The following is an 18,131-nucleotide window of genomic DNA, read 5'->3' as shown; positions in this document are numbered from 1 at the left end:
CCTGAACCTGAAAGCGTAATTTATAGTGTATTCTATATGCCACATCTCTGAAAATCGAAATTTCTATAGTAGAATGGACGTTAACTGTTGACAAAAAAGATACTGTATTGCAAAGTAAACGGACGCTAATGGCGAGCATCCCTTTGTAAGTAATGGTCACCTGAGTATCAGCATCTAGATACCTATCATTAACGGGCAGAAACGTCTTATTATTCCAGGAATTATGAAGTACACCTGTAGGTGGATAGTTTACTCACACAGAACGCGGAAGTTATAGTGTATGATCATATTGAAGTAAAAAGTTAATTCTCTTTTTTCTAAGTTAAAATGTGCCTCTTAATTAGAACCAAAGCACTTTTCCAATAAACGAAATGTTGCAGGTAAGACTACTGGCTACAGATTTCAGTTTACTCTTTTTAATCAAACACTGCAGATTTAAACATAGATAGATAACTCATATAGATGTATATACTGATCGTACCGCCTCAGTTTTGAAAGATTTTTCGCCTTTGATGTTGAAATCATGTTCGCTGGAGCGCGCTATTGGGAGGCAACCTATTGAACAGTATTTAATATAAAATGAATCGAAACCCCTCTACTGAAGTACACTGAAGTCAAAATGTCAGCAGTATTAAGATAATACGGAGAAACGGCGCGGTAGGTTTGGTATATATAACCATTGTTTCTTCGAGTTACACCACTCATAGTATTGCACCCTCCTCCTTCATCTATGCCATATGGTGTATACTTATTTCTTGATCGGAAACTGATTTTAAATTTATATTTTGAAAAGTGTGCTGCAATTTTTTTTGAACTCTACATAACCTCTATTACCGAAGGTGAACCTTGGGAATAACGACTTTTTGCAAACATAGTATTCACATTTGCTACGTGAGTCTTAATGGCCGTCTGAAGAATAATCATCGATTCTGCGCTGAATGAGGCTGCTTTTAATGTTCTGAGTGGGTTTTCAGAACATATTAGGTTTTTCAATTCGTCTGGTAGTTCACATTTGTTTTAGCATTCCGGTAACATAGTCTCGTTACTCAAACAATCCTGCCACCATGCTTCGTATTCTTTCTTTGTGTGTCCTCTGTATCAGGTACTGATTCAACATGCTATGGTGCCCACGGACGAGAGCATTATTCCATTATTGAGGTTGTGGTTGTTAGCCCTGAATAATGTAAAGTCAAATCAAAATTTGCCATTTTATCAACTTCCACTAAATAAAAACCGCCGTGCCTCTTCGCATCCCTAAGAATTGTTAGTCACGAATATTAGTATGAGGCGTTAACTTTGATTGTATAATTACCCATTTACCTCTTTACATTTGTGAATTCGCAAGTTTAAATTTCTGTACATAAAGAGCTTGTTCTCTATAACTGCAGCAAACAAATATTATTAAGATGTGACTGAGTGCTGTAATAACATACATCGAATAACTGTACCTCATAGATAATCACCATCGGAGGTTTAGACTGTAACGAACACTATTAATTTAGTGGTGTACACTTGTATCGAAAATGGTAAGCAGTACACAGGGATAGGTTTACTCATGTAAAAATAAAAAGTTATATTTCTATTAATATAGGTCATGACAATATATAAGCTGGCCCTGGCCATCATAGTACACAATACTTTTCACTTTATTTGGTATAATCAGTCTTCTGGCTTGTTTTGTTCGATACGGCTCTCCACGAATTCCTCTCGTATGCCAACGTCTACATTTCAGAGTGGTACTCACACTCAGGCACTTAAAAATTGTAGGAACATACAGTGACTGGAGTATGTCCAACAAATAATTGTCTTCTACACCTTCGTCACGTGCTGTGTAAATTTTTCATTGATATATTAACACAAGTCCTGTCGTCTCTTCTTCTTGTCAACAGGTTCCTCTCGTTGCCTATTCTGCAGAGACCTCCTCAAACTTTTCTTCTCAGTTCATCTAATTTTCAAAATCCTTGTATCGCACTACATTTACGAATGCTTCAATTACATTTTTTATATGTTCCGCAGTCCATGATTGACTTGCAAAGCCGGCCGCGGTGGTCTAGCGGTTCTAGGCGCGCAGTCCGGAACCGCGCGACTGTTACGGTAGCAGGTTCGAATCCTGCCTCGGGCATGGATGTGTGTGATGTCCTTAGGTTAGTTACGTTTAAGTAGTTCTAAGTTCTAGGGGACTGATGACCACAGATGTTAAGTCCCATAGTGCTCAAAACCATTTGAACCATTTTTGACTTGCAAAAATGCTGTGCTCCAAATAAACATACTCTGAAGTTTAGTCCTCAAATTAAGACCGACGTTTGGTACTACAAGATATTGTTTGGCCACGAATCTCCTGTTTACCTGTGCTAGTTTTAACTTTATGTCCTCCTTGCTTCGAATATCATGTGCTATTTTACTTCCAAGATACCAGAATTCCTTCACTTCGTTTGGTTCGTTCTGTAATTTTGATGTTATGTTTCTCACTAATCTCGTTTCTGCTAGTATTCATTTTATTTTTTTCTGTTTACTCTCAACCCATAGCAGGTGCACAATAGATTTTTCATTCCATTCAATAGGTGCTGCAATTCTTCTTCACTTTCACTGAGGAAAGCAATATCACCAGCGAATCTTTCGATTCTTACCATTGAAATTCTTTCGCCCTGAATTTGAATCCCATTCCTGATCCTTTCTTGTACTTCCGTGATTGCATTGCACAGAAGGGGCGATGGACTACATTTCTGTCTTACAGCTCTTGTTTCTTGGTTTCCTATTCTTACTGTTTCCTCTTGGTTTTTGTACATACTGCATATTATCAGTCTTTTCTTGTAGCTTGTACCAATAATTCTGAAAATTTCGGTCGTTTTGTACCGTTTTACGTTCTCGATCACATTTTCTAGACCGTATGAAAGTATCTTGATTTTTCTCAAGTCCTGAATCACTTAACGAGCGCAACGTCTGAATTACCTTCCTGATGCATTTACCTTTCCAAAAGTCAAATTGATCGTCGTCTAGCATACGGTCAGTTCTATTTTCAGTTTTTCTGTTTAATATTCTTGCCGCCAATTTGGATGCATGAGATGTAAGCTGATTGTGCGGTAGTTCTCGAACATATCTGCACTTGCTCGTAGGTAGCACACCGCGCCTTGTACACGACCACCACGGCGTTTGGGGTTCACAGGATCAAGTTAGGACACCTGAAGATGGGCCTGTAACAGCCGGAAACCGGTCGTGTCATAACGAAAAGAACTTTACAACTGCAGCAGTATTTTCAACCTATGGTATAGCCTAAACGTCTGATTTATTATCTTATAAATGAAAGATATTTCACAACATCGACACCCAGAAAATTGAACAGAATCAGGTCACGGAGGCGTACGCATTATATATACTACATTAGTATCTAGAAGTTAAGCGTAATCACGAGTACACGAAAATTAAAAGAGCAAAGATAACCCATTACCCCATATTGCAGTAAATATTTCCTTACGAACCCTGCTTGTTCACTCTACATGCCGGCCGGAGTGGCCGAGCGGTTCTAAGCGCTACAGTCTGGAACCGCGCGACCGCTACGGTCGCTGGTTCGAATCCTGCCTCGGGCATGGATGTGTGTGATGTCCTTAGGTTGGTTAGGTTTAAGTAGTTCTAAGTTCTAGCGGACTGATGACCTCAGAAGTTAAGTCCCATAGTGCTCAGAGCCATTTGAACCATTCACTCTACATAGGAAAGAAATACGCCGTACTGTGAACAGCGACGTAACCGAAAGAAAAACACATACAATGCATGAGATTACTTATACCTCAGTCTTGTTTGTCTGTTCATGGTGAATAAACTATATCCTCTTGGTGAAGTTGACAACAAAATTCCGCGAAGACGCCTTTTGGACCCTGTTTCCCAGGGTAGAATTGTCGGCCACCTGGAAGCAGCCTAGACACAGACTGAAGTCTCATTATTCTTGTATGTGCCACAAACTGCCACTTCGAGGCTTTGGCGACGGTTTCGAGACACGGGAGATGTTCGTCGTAGGCCTGTACAAGAATAACGATTCCACGCAGGATCGGTAACTGACCCTAACTTGCTGACCTCAGTAGCCGAGCGGTTCTAGGCACTTCAGTCTGGAACCGCACGACCGCTACGGTCGCAGGTTCGAATCCTGGCTCGGGCATGGATGTGTGTGATGTTCTTAGGTTAGTTAGGTTCAAGTAGTTCTAAGTTCTAGTGGACTGATGACCTTAGATGTTAAGTCCCATAGTGCTCAGAGCCATTTGAACCATTTGACTGTAACTGCCCCATGAAATCGCAGTATACCGGCTACACAGTTGGCTGCAGAGCTTGCAGTTGCCTCAGGAATTGCTGTTTCCCAACAAACTGTGCATCGGAGGTTCAGAACAGCGGAATTGTTGACAGCCAGTCGTTCGACCGTTTGCATACCGCTAACACCAGAACAGACAGTTCCGCGTATTGTCGAGTTGGTAACATCGAAATTGGACCATGAATGACTGGAGAAAGGTGCTACTCGCAGATGAACCGCAATTCAGTTAGCAAACCATTTCTCGTACTATGGAGAGAACGTGGTACCCAATACAACTCCAGGAACATTGTGGAAAAAGATCGGTTTGGTGGTGATGGCGTCATTATGTTGAATGGCCGTACGGAGCCGCACATCTTCGTTGGTGGTTTGAGGTATTCTGTAAACGCTCAAAGGAACAGAGATAAGGTAGTGCTACCGCATATTCGCCTTCTCAGAGGTGCAGGTGGTCCACAATCCTCATTATTGACGTCCGCATTTGAGCTGCTCTGCTGTACGACTTTTTAAAACGTGAAAATATCTGTCGGATGGACTGGCCAGTAGGGTCACTGCGCCTGAATCCTATAGAACATGCCTGGGACGCGTTAAGGAGGCGAACTGCATCCAGTCAGCCTCCACCAAGGACACTTCTAGATCTCCTCACGACTCTTACTGAGGAATCGGATCGACTTCCAAGTGAGCTCTTGAACCATCTCGTAAAGAGCATGCCACGTTGCCGTGCAGCATGTGTGGCTGTTAGGGGTAACCATATCCCCTATTAAAAACTTATTGTGTTGTGGAAGAGGTTTACCAGTTGTGTTATTCTCTTGCAGATGTATGGCTTAGCTATTAGAACTCTTCTAACATTTTTGTTCCTGCCACTGTTGTACGCCAAATATCTTGCGATTAAGCTGAAGCTTTTCAGAAGTCCTTCCGACATCCTGATGTGTTCTCTTTTCGAAGTCGTGCTTAACGTTTGGATACTATTATAGTTAAGGATTATATATATACAGTTAAACGCAAAGCGGAGTGGATGTATTTATCCTCTTCGTTCCTTCGGTCTACACAAGTGGACATTCACTCATTTTTTTCTCGGTAAATAGGGGTATTTTTCGGCTTATAGACCAATGCTCAGAGAGTGTGGACAGTCTAGTTCTTAGGGTGCAAGACCTCGTGTGGAACGATTCGTGTGTTAGTGTGAGGTTGGTCGTACACAGGAAATGGTTACTTCTGCGAATCGGAAATGTAAGTAAAGAATTATAGTGCCTAAAGATTAGACTAAGAATATGTGTTTTTGCCTAATGTTCGCTAACTATTCTAGATGTTGAAAATGAGTTCAGATTTATATAAATTTTGTTCGTTATGAAATAACCTATTTTATGTATGTTCTCTAACGTGGACCTCAAGTGATAATGCACATTTGCTAATTTCCATGTGGCTTTCGGTAATGGAATACTGGCATAAACGTTATTTGTACATTCTACAGCAATGCATGAAATATTAACGGATTAGAAACTCTTCTTAATGTCTGAAATGCGGAATTATCTGATTGGGAAGATGACCAGTTCTCATTTGTGACTGAAGATTGTCCTGTTCAGGTTCATGAAATTGACTGATAAGCAATAAGAATCTTAAGATATCGTGCCAATAGCTAGAAAAAGAGGACATCTTTGTACAGTGTATTCCTCAGGCAGCGGTGATGTACAGGAGGCAGAAAACGTGAATAAAAAGCTAATAACAGCAGTGTTGGAACCAATTTCAGAAGTTAGGTTTTATAATGATGGCTAAATACCAAAATTTGTTGAGGCAAGGAATGCCTGAAAATCCATGAAACGTGGCTGGAATTCCAAAATAAGACATGAGCGTCAAGTTTGGTATGTATTTATGTACTGTGAAAAATAATTGTTTGGAAGCCTATCATAAATCGTAACGTGAAGATTTGTTTACTGGCAGTAGCAAAGTATTACACAGTGGTGACGAAAGTCATGGGACAACGATACACACATACACAGATTGCGGTAGAATCGCGTACGCAAGATATAAACCGGCAGTGCATTAGGGGAACTGTCACTTGTACTCAGGTAATTCGTGTCATTGAGGCCGCACGACGGCAATTACAGACTTTGAACGCGGAGTGGGAGTTGCAGCTAGACACATGGGACATTACATGTGACAGATCGTTAGGAAATTCAATATTTCGAGATACTCAGTGTGAGGACAGTGCCGAGAACAGCAAATTTCAGTCATTACCTCTCACCACGGACAACACTGTGGCCGATGGCCTTCGCTTAAAGTCGGAGAGCAGCGACGTTTGTGTAGAGTTGTCAGTACGAACAGACAAACAACAATGTGTAAAATGACAGCAGAAATGAATGAGGGACGTACGACGAATATATCCATTACTACAGTGCGGTGAAATTTGGGATTAATGGGCTGTGGACCAGACGACCGACACGAGTGCCTTTGCTAGCAGCACACCATCGACTGCAGCGCCTCTCCTGGGCTCATCAATAGATCGGTTGGACTCTAGTCGACTGGAAAACCGTGGTCTGGTCAGATGAGTCCTGATTTCAGTTGGTAAGTACTGGTAGAAGGGTTCGAGTGTGGCGTAGACCCCACGAAGTTATGGAGCCAAGTTGTCAACAAGGTACTGTGCAAGCTGGTGGGGGCTCCATAACGAGGTGGGCTGTGTTTACATGGAATGGACTGGGTTGTCTTGTCCAACTGAATAAATGATTGACTGCAAATGGCTATTTTCGGCTATTTGGAGACCATTTTCAGCCATTTGCGAACCTCTTGTTCCCCAAAAAACGGTGGAATTCTAATGAATGACAGTGTACCATGTGGCCGGCCCACAGTTCTTCGCGAGTGGTTTGAGACACGTTCTGGACAGTTCGAGAGATTGATTTCGCCACCGAATCCCATCAAATATTTATAGGACATAATCGAGAGATCGGTTCATGCACAAAATTCTGTGCGGGGAACGCTCTCGCATTTATGGACATCTACAGAGGCAGCATGGCTCAATATTTCTCCGGGAGGCTTCCAACGACTTCTTGAATCCATAGCACACAGAGGTGCTGCGCCACGGCAAGCAAAAGGAAGTCCGACACGATGATTATTATTTTCTTGTATTTATAAGTTTTATAGCATCGTCAGGAACCTGTATTGGAAACTATTCAAATATAATTAAAAATACGACGGCCGTTCAGAAAGTAACCTCCGGTTGATTTAAAAAAATACACCAAGTTAAATAAAAATATTTTAATATATACATCTTACAACTACATCTTTGCACTATTTTTCTACATAGTCTCCATAGCGATTGAGGCACTTATCGTATCTCTTCACAAGCTTTGAAATTCCTTCTGCATAAAAATCACCCGCTTGTGCTTGGAGCCAGCCTGTGACCGCATCTTTGAGCTCTTCGTCGTCATCAAACCGCTGTGACCCGAGCCATTTCTTCAAATGCATGAAGAGGTGATAATCACTTGGCGCCAGGTCTGGGCTGTAAGGTGGATGGTTGATAACGTCCCACTTGAAGGACTCAAGAAGGGCCGTTGTTCTGCGAGCAGAGTGAGGACGGGCGTTATCGTGCAAAAAAACGATACCGGAAGTCAGCATACCACGGCGTTTGTTCTGTATAGCCCGTCGTAACTTTTTTATTGTTTCACAGTACACGTCTTGATTAATGGTCGTACCACGTTCCATGAATTCAACCAACAACACCCCTTTGGCATCCCAAAACACCGTTGCCATCAGTTTTCTGGCAGAAAAATCTTGCGAGGCTTTTCTTGGTTTGGTAGGCGAATTTGAATGTGCCCACATCTTTGATTGTTCTTTTGTCTCAGGGTTCACGTACTTAATCCAGGTTTCGTCACCGGTCACGATTTTGTTTAACAATGGTTCTCCTTCGTCCTCATAACGTGACAGAAAGTCTAATGCAGAGGCCATTCTTTGAGTTTTGTGGTGGTCGGTAAGGATTTTGGGCACCCATCGTGCACAGAACTTACGGTAACCCAATCTTGCTGTCACTATCTCGTACAAGAGAGTCTTAGAAATCTGTGGAAAACCAGTAGACAACTCCGACATTGAGAAACGTCGATTTTCACGAACTTTTGCATCAACTGTCTGAACGAGTTCGTCAGTCACCAATGATGGTCTACCACTCCTCTCTTCATCATGAACGTTTTCTCGTCCACTTTTAAATAAACGTACCCATTCACGGACAACTCCTTCACTCATAACTCTTGGTCCGTACACGGCACAAAGCTCACGATGAATAGCTGCTGCAGAATATCCTTTGGCTGTAAAAAACCTTATGACAGCACGCACTTCACATTTGGCGGGGTTTTCTATTGCAGCACACATTTCAAACTGCCACAAAAACTAAACTAGCGCAGGTACGACGTTCACTCGACCACGGCTTGATGCCGACTGACCTGTTGAGTGCGTGAACGCACAGATGGCGTCGCTACTCCCCCCACAACCCGCACTGTGACCAATCGGAGGTTACTTTCTGAACCGCCCTCGTATTAACATAAGCATAGCATTTTTAGTGGCCATTGGCAAATACAGTTTACTGTTTCAAACAGAAAATGTATATTGCTAGATAAAATACTGTTATTGAAGAAAGGGGAATGAAAATAAAAAAAAAAAACTTACATGAAACTTCCTGGCAGATTAACACTGTGTGCCGGACCAAGACTCGGACTCTCATTCCCAAAAACTTACATTTTCACGGCAAGTGAGACCTGAGGTTCACATATGTGGACTTCCATTTATGCCGTAATGAATCATAAAAATGTATTTAATTTGTATTTGTGTTGTTTCTGTTTATTAGTTTGCTGGAAAATATGAAAAACATTTCCTGCGAAAGTTTTTTTTAGTTCAGGAGTGAAGAGGTTAAATGGGAGCCGCTCGAATGCCAGATACGGTATTTCCGCTGTCGCTCCAGCAGCCGAGTTGTGAAGAACGGTCGGACGCCGCCGGTGCAGCGCTAGTCGCGGCCTCTGGGTTGGCGCCGTTTCCGGCTGGCGGCCGCCCGCGGCGCAGAAATACTCCGCCTATTTTCAGAGCGAAGCCCACGAGCCAGATTCATAATATTCACTGACGCACCTGCTCATGCCTCGTAATTACCTCCGGGAGAGCGGGGCCAAGGCACGCTAAACTGGCAGGCGACGCTATGCGTCGCGACGGGCAATGCCGCGGCTGCGTGGGACGCCGCGTCGCAGCCGCGCCTGCTGGTCATTGACCAACATGGGTATTTCTGGCGGTCATTTGCGTACTCTCGTTACCAGGAGGACTCTCCGCTACGTTGCAGATACTTAACGACGAGGAGTGGAATTTAATGTCCCGTTACGAAGATGCCATTAGAGACGAAACCGAGCTCAGACTAGGAATGGTTGGGAAGGGGAGGCAGCCGCGACATTTCAGTGGGACCAAACCGCCATTTTCCTTTAGCGATTTAGGGAAAATACGGAAAATATAAGTCTCTGTATGTCCATCTTTATAGAGAAGGTTTCCGGGATCTGCTGTTCGATACAGGACGTCAAATGAAACACCTTCCAGCTGCCTAGTTTCCAAACTTATTTTATTTGGCTACCAGTTTCTGCGTTTTACTTCGCCATCTTCAGGCCCCTGACCGACGTGTAGGAAGATTCTACCTCGGTTCTGGTCAAACCAGGGGCCAGCAATACTGGTACTAGTAGATTTCTGCTACAGCGATCCCTTCACTTGAATGTTTATCTAACAGTCGGCAGATGATGGTTGAAGTGATCGCTAGACCAAATATCTTTTAAAACCAGTATTGCTGGCCCCTGTTTTGATCAGAACCGTATTCCTACACGTCGGTCAGGGAAGAAGATGGCGAAGTAAAACGCTGAAATTGGAAGCCAAATAAAATAAGTTTGGAAACTAGACGACTGAAAGGCGTTTAAGTTGACGTCCTTCACGGAAAACTTGAGTTTGGATGCTTGGTCGGAGATTTGAATCGCCGAACTCTCGACTTCGAGTCATAGCAGCCCAATAGTGGTTCGGACTGGAGTGTGAAGGAAGCAGATACACTTCTTGACGAAAAATAGTGAAGTAGCCGAAAAACATGGTGGGATGCCCGTGTAACTTTGTACGTGTACAGAATGTCAGTGGATATATAAATCATTAGAGTGGTAATTCGCTGTGACAGGTAGAATAGCAACCAAAGTGCTTTAGTGTTATTTGTGTTTATGCTGTTACCAGGCCTGGTAAGGTATATAAGGAACACCAACAGAGTCAAATATTGAGTGATCAATGTGAAAGAGATGCCGCATACTCGCGTGAAACTACGTTATCTCACACCTAAATCTACGTGATTACTCTGTGATTCACAATAAAGTGCCTCGCGGAGGGTTCGATGAACCACCTTCATGCTGTCTCTCTACCGTTCCACTCTCGAACGGCACGCGGGAAAAACGAGAACTTAAATTTTTCCGTGCGAGCCCTGATTTCTCTTATTTTATCGTGATGATAATTTCTCCCTATGTATGTGGGTGCCAACAGAATGTTTTCGTAATCGGAGGAGAAAACTGGTGATTGAAATTTCATAAGAAGATCCCGTCGCAACGACAAACGCCTTTGTTTTAATGATTGCCACTCCAATTCACGTATCATGTCTGTGACACTATCTCTCCTATTTCGCGATAATACAAAATAAGCTGCCCTTCTTTGTACTTTTTCGATGTCTTCCGTCAGTCCCACCTGATGCGGATCCCACACCGCACAGCAGTACTCCAGAATAGGGCGGACAAGCGTAGTGTAAGCAGTCTCTCTGGTAGACCTGTTGCACCTTCTAAGTGTTCTGCCAGTGAATCGCAGTCTTTGGTTTGCTCTACCCATAATATTATCTATGTGATCGTTCCAATTTAGGTTATTTGTAATTGTAATCCCTGAAAATTTAGTTGAATTTACAGCCCTCAGATTTGTGTGACTTATCGTGTAATCGAAATTTAGCTGCTTTCTTTTAGTACTCATGTGAATAATTTCGCACTTTTCTTTATTCAGGGTCACTTTTCGATCCATACAGATATCTTATCTTAATCATTTTTCAAGTCGTTTTGATCATCTGATGACACCTGACAGAGTTATAAAGGGGCGTCAATGCGATTCTCCTTTTGGATGCATCATCGAATCATGTACTATCCGGATTTGTGCGGCATTTTGATGTGACAGTGGCCTTATGTTGGACAGCTTGGGAATATTAGGGCAGCCATGCTGTGAAGGTTCCGATTGACCGCATCTGATCAACACAAAGGAGCATCGTCATATTGTGCACCAAGCACATTATAACCTATTACACCTACGGGTGCTATCCAAGAACAAGTACTGGACTCACTGTACCAGTGGTAGGAGACCAGCAGCAGCTGGACTAAGGAATTACCATCCCATAAATAGGCTCCCTTTAACACAGATGCATAAGTGGCTGCATTTGGAATGGTGTCGGACCAGGAAGGATGGACTGCTGAAGAATGGCACCGAGTTGTGTTCTACCATGAATCGTGTTTCTGCACGGACGCCCGTTATCAGGGTGTATGTCGGTTACCCGGGGAAAAGGCCCATTCTTGCAATGTTTTGGAGAGCCACAGCGGTGTGAGTCTTGGCGTAAGATGTGGCGAGCCACCCGGCCTGACTTCAGGTCGAGGCTGGTAGTGATTGACGGAACGCTGGTCGCACAGTGATATCTCACAGACATCCTGCTTCCTGTTGTGCTACCTCTCATGCGACAGTAGCATGGCTCAGTTTTACAACAGGACAATGCTCATCCATACATGGCACGTGCCTGCAAGGACTAGCTCGTTGACGCTCGAATACTCCCATGACAAACAAGGTCCTCAGATCAGCCCTGATTTAACATATGTGGGAGAAACTCTGACGTCAACTTAGCCCCAGTGCCAGTAGCCATGATATCAAGCACCAGTTAAAACAGCTGTGGACTTGATTTTCTCAGGACGCATACAATGGCTCTATGACACTCTCCCAGCTGGATCATTGCATGCAGCCAGTACAAAAGGGTTGCGACGTCCTACTGACAAATGGACTCGTACTTCCAAGTTCTTTCTAAATCTAATTCATTTTGTGATCACCGAAATTACATCACATACCCTCACAATCAGTGTAGTTTCATTTTATTTCCTCTTCTTCTAGACAGCATTGAAAAGTCGGTGCAACGCAGGAACTGAGATGACTTTTATGGGCAGATTAAAACTGTATCCCAGATCGTGACTTGAACCAGCAACCTTGCCATTCGTCTGAATGCTCTTGCCAGCTGAGCTAGCCAGACACGACTCACAACGCGCCCTCACAGCTTCACGTCTGACCGCACCTCTCTCCTTTCTTCCACGAGTGTTAAGAGAGCAGAATGAGCATAGATCCTGTCAAATTTCAGAAGAGATAGCTGTAACTATGAAGGTGAGTCGTTACTCGTGTCTGCATACCTCAGATGGTAAGTGCATCGATGGCGAAAGGCAGAGTTTCCGGTTCTAATCCCGGTGCGGCCATTAATCTTCCAGGAAGTTTCAAAAAAGTGCAGCCTCCACTAAAGAGTCAAAGATTCATTCTGGAAGAATTAATTTACTGCCAAGGACTATGTTGTGTATGAACAGAATGAATTATCTAAAGCGTGACTTTCCGTCACGATAGAGATGGCTATCGTGATTTGGTTACTCTTTTAAAATGTTTGTCAACTGACAAAATGACACGATTTTTGCACTGAATTATTGGTTTCACTTTTTGCAGCAATCAGCCGGAGGTCATATTACTGGCATCGCATTATAGTGACAAATGATTACCTCTTAAAATACATGCAACGTCTACACTTGCATACATGCAAAATGAAGGGAAATTCACAGTGAACTGGCCAATCTATATCTCATTAACATTCCGTTATTTTCTACGCCTCAACATTGGTGACGACCAGTTTCTGGCAAGGACAGCACTAGAGACTTTAAATTCTTCTTGCACTAACACTCCGGACAACATCCACGATGCAACTGATAAACTCCCAAGTTTTCATCTATATCGAGCTCAAACTAAGAGCTGCTTAATGCGTAATGCCTAGCGTGGTGGCTTTCGAGAGTAGGAGGTAAACCAGACCTGATTCGGACCCGCGTGTCGGATTAATGGTCGTTGGCTGGTGCACTGGTCAGCCTGAGTGTGGTTTTTAGGCGGTTTCGTCTCTCATTTAGGGAAATGTTGTGCTGGTCTACAATGTCCGCCTCAGAAAATGCGGTACACAAAAAGTTAAGACACGATCACACAGCACAAAATTTATACGATTCACAGATGGCACCCGCGACTTCTCTCGATTAAGTTACTTTGGCGACCGTGGCATCAGGAACGGCATCAATCACAAAGTTAAATTGTAAAATAAAATTTGTCAAATACTGAGAAGTGGACCCCGTACTACACGAGATAAACGCTAGGGAGAAGAAGAGGCGCGTAGATACTGTAGATACTGTAGATCGAGAATACAGTCTTTTTTTTGGCGTGCAGTACCTATGTAGGTAAATGCACTTTGCCCAGTGTCTTTCCGCTGACCAGATTTCATCCTCGAAGAGCTGTTCTTCAAGGTTTGTTAAATGCCCTGTAGAGGTTGCTAATACCTTTCCATTGGACACATTTCTCTAGATTTTGGAATAGGAAGACGTCAAAAGACACCAAATCTATGAATACGATGGATTTTGCAACAACCTGTACTTCAAAATTCCCAGCTTGCCCACTGCCAGATCAAGTTTTTGGGCGGATGAACTCTTACTGTACTACCAGCATAAGCGTTCTTTATTTGCCTATAAATTTCAATAAACCGAACATTTTGTGCATTTGGAAAACGAGTAACCCTATTCACTTTACAGTTGGCGGGATTTTCACTGAACGCCGGTCTTTCTAAAAGTTACACAACAAAGAGGCGTAATCGCTCGGGAACAAAACTGGACTCACCCTGGATGGGGGAAGGAGCTAACTGGCACGCTTGGAATCTTTTCGGTGTTCGCCAGTCCTTTATAAAGTTCCGAACACCAGTCACAAATCTTGTCCGAAAATCGGTAAGATCATATTTTGTTCGTTGTATACTGGAAAGCAAAGAAGAAAGTAAGTGTAGAAGGTGCATAACCGCGTGACCATTCCCTTCCGGCACTCTCGCCTCGAGTGCGCTGTAAAAGGAAGTGTTTGCCGTAACATATGAAACCTGCTTTCAAGATAAAGGTGCAGTATAAAATTTCTCGTGTATCTTCCGCCAAACAGCTTTCCTTCGTCTCGGAGATGGCGAGGAGCTCTGCACTGCGCCGCCGAGACGTGTGTGCACACGGGTCCTCGCCTTTGCTCGTTGCCTTAAACGAAGCTTGGCTCCAGCGGGGATCAGCTACAAACTGGTGTGTCAGCGCCGCAGCCGCGCTGCACAGGATTCCGGGTCACGTGCGCGCCGTCGGCAGCCGGGGACAGTGGCTGCCATCGGAAGGACGGCGTCGCCATGCTGGCGCCGTCCACGTGTGTGTTCGCGAGATGGGGCGCTGCGGCGACTGTGTGCTCAGCCGGGGACTCGCCAGCCGTCGTCAGCCGAGCCTCCGGGCCTCCCACGAGACAGCCAAGACGTGCCGACTCTAAAACTGGCTCTCTCCTAATGAATTACCGCCCACCCGCGTCGCGGTCCTACGTGTTCGGACCGTAAATTTACTCTGGGAATCCCAGCGCAGTCTGCACTCAGTCAATAGTATACATTTTCCACTGAATCTGAGCACGTATCCTGCTACAAAATTTAACTACATTAAATTTTCTACAAAAACATTTTATTCATTTCTTCTGTAGAACTAGAGCTTGCGCATAGCGAGCGAGAGGTTATGAAAATCTAGCACGTGGATTTTGAAGGTGTTGGGTGTTCCATAAGACCCATAGGTACGGACAGCTGAATCACCCTGTGTAGCTCCTGAAGTACATCGGAGGGTACACGTGCTATACTAGGCGCATAATATTAATTGCATTGTCAGATTTTCCCAAATGGTTCGATAGTAAAAAATAAAACTATCCAATACCGTTACAAGGCGATAATAACTAAATACGAAAATTCTGTAACCATCAATACGACGTTTTCCGTAGTTTTATTGCAGCAAATAGTATCAATAATGATTCCTTCTCGAGACGTTCAATGTGCTGGTACTTTAAACAGCATATATACATGGGGTACGAGATAAAACGCACCGAATATGGGCTTCTACTGAACAAGACGAGTAGAATGTGGCGTCTTGCTTTCTGAGGGCCTCAAACCTTCCACCTAACGTGTCGGGAGCGTTATTGCTTCCTACTGGCTCTACTTCACGTAACATATCGAGGAAATATTGCAGGACTCAATTTATGTTTCAAGGAAGGAAATGGCACCTGAAAGTGAAATAGCAAGAAGTAACGTCACAAAATTCGTAGAGCGCCACGTCCCGTGTGCCGACGACTTTACAGAAGAGCGTGTTTCCAGGCCGTCATCGGCGTACTCTCCAGTTAGCCGTCCCTGCCGCGGGGGCGTCCTTGGGAGAGCAGGGACGCTTCGCGTCGCGCCGCGGCGCCCGCTGGGAGCAGACGGCCAGCCCGTCCCGCACAATGGATGCGGCTAATTACGGCCGAGTCGCGGCATCATTAGCGCAGACGGCGCGGACAGCCGCGACACGCGATCGCCGTCACTGTTCCTCCCTCCCTCCCTCCCTCCCTCCCATCCTCCTCCCCAACCAACGTCTTTCAGCGCTGTCGCAAACAACACGCTCAGACGACCGCAGTTCCCAAGCAACATGCGCAACCAACACCAAAGTCACACAGCGAGCTCAAGAACCACAGAAGTAACTGACTGTCCGATTTTTCACTATCGCTTCTAGAGTTTGAATCAGATACAAAGAATAAAGTTAATCAAAATTAATAAAATCACGTACACGTATTATAGCGTACAAGTACGTGGGTAGTACAATAAGTAACGGAAAAATTTTTTTTCTAAAAGGAGGTTAGTTTTATTCAGGATTCCGATACACCACATTAATCCTCAGTCTTTTGGCTACGAAACCGTATTTTTCAACTTTATTGCCGTTCAATGCGACGGCCATACGACGTCTTACTAATAGGTCTTGTATGTACCCATGGTACCAGTCTACTGCCTGCCGATGTGGCCGAGCGGTTCTAGGCGCTTCAGCCTAGAACCGCGCGACCGCTGCGGTCGCAGGTTCGAATCCTGCCTCGGGCATGGATGTGTATGATGTCCTTAGGTTAGTTAGGTTTAATGAGTTCTAAGTTCTACGGGACTGATGACCTCAGATGTTAAGTCCCATAGTGCTCAGAGCCATTTGAACCACTGTGTACTACAGCAAAATTTAATCTAAGATCAATACTAGATCGGCTTGTTTATAGCATTTAGTCTCTTCTGCTTAATTACATGCTGGAAGTGGTGCCTTATGCAACTGATAATAATTTTAGCATGATTTTATTGTAAGCCAGTACAGCCGTAACAAATTATAAGTAGGCCCATGGACTTCCCATCTTTATAGGACTAATAACAGTAAGATTCCTTAATAGCGGATTCCAGTAGAAGATTCAGTTTTCGTTTGTACGGACACGCCTAGTTACGAGTTAACAGGTGTAGAAACGTAGTTTGTCTGCTGATTTGAGCGAGCGAGCGAGCGCAGGACTACCTTCGTGACGTACGCGCCGCGGCCTGTCGTTCTCGTAGGCCTCGGGACGCGCCGTACTTGAGCCTGCCGAGCATGTGAGCCCGTGTTGTTTTACATTGCGACTTAGCCTGTTCGCGGGCTTCGCACGCTGACATCACGGCAAACAAATACAGGGAATCGACAATTCGTTTCAGCTTTTGTCCACAATATGCACGACCAACAGCTTTAGACGTGGAACGTTTCCTCCGCTAGGGGGCAAAGATCCGGCCATCGGAACTTCTGGGTATTCACCTAGCGACTGTCGGTAACACAGTTTACGTTGAAATGATCGATGATGCTGCGTGCGGGCACATATTAAACGCGACCAAAATGGGACTCCGGTAACGGCAGTGTCGTCAAAGTGGAACATGCAGGATTAGGCACTAGAACTTATCCCATGTTCGAAATGCCATTCAAGATAAGGATGTCATAGCGGCTTTCCGGCCATACGGCACTGTTGATGATCATAAGAGAAATCTTAACGGGGTACTCCGCAGCCATGTACCGTCTTATCTGAGCAGCAGTGGAATCATTTACGACGGACAGCCGCGTACTTGTTCTGAATATGGAAAAGAGGGCCACATCACATCTGAATGCAGCGAGGGATAACGCAACTACAAAATGGAGGAGTGGTACTTCTCTCGTCGTCTACGATACTTCCGATCACATATGCGACGGCGCTCAAGCCGCCGCCGGCCGCCCGGTGGCTCTCGGAATCACGTGAGCAGCTGATGGATGGGTTGTCTTCCGTCCTTCCTGCACCGGTTGTGGACGAGATGACTGTCGATATGTTTACACTTTTGTCCTCAGCTCCGATTGCTGCTCCGGCTGCGCCAGTAGCCGACGCTGATGTAGGACCTGACTGTTTGGACGACTCTTTGTTTCCTTCCTGATCGACGTGACTCCCTCCCGCCTTTGGACGCGGAAGAACGATTTCATAAACAACGCTCCCTTAAACGACGAAAGGAGACGCCGTACGAAGTCGGACGGGACTCCTCTCCCTGTCCGGATCATGCTTTCTCTATTGAGAAAATCAACGTTTCAGCGTCTCGGGCAGTTAACGAAGGCGTCGTTGGTGCGTCTGTGGAACGGCATTACTCACTGGCTCTCACATCGACGGAACAAGATATTCCTGCCTCTGAAGTCCCTACGGAAGA

This window comes from Schistocerca nitens, chromosome 2, assembly GCF_023898315.1.
Source record: "Schistocerca nitens isolate TAMUIC-IGC-003100 chromosome 2, iqSchNite1.1, whole genome shotgun sequence".
Taxonomy (NCBI): Eukaryota; Metazoa; Arthropoda; class Insecta; order Orthoptera; family Acrididae; genus Schistocerca; species Schistocerca nitens.
The sequence above is the reverse complement of the archived record's forward strand: the minus strand, read 5'-3'. Positions refer to the sequence as shown.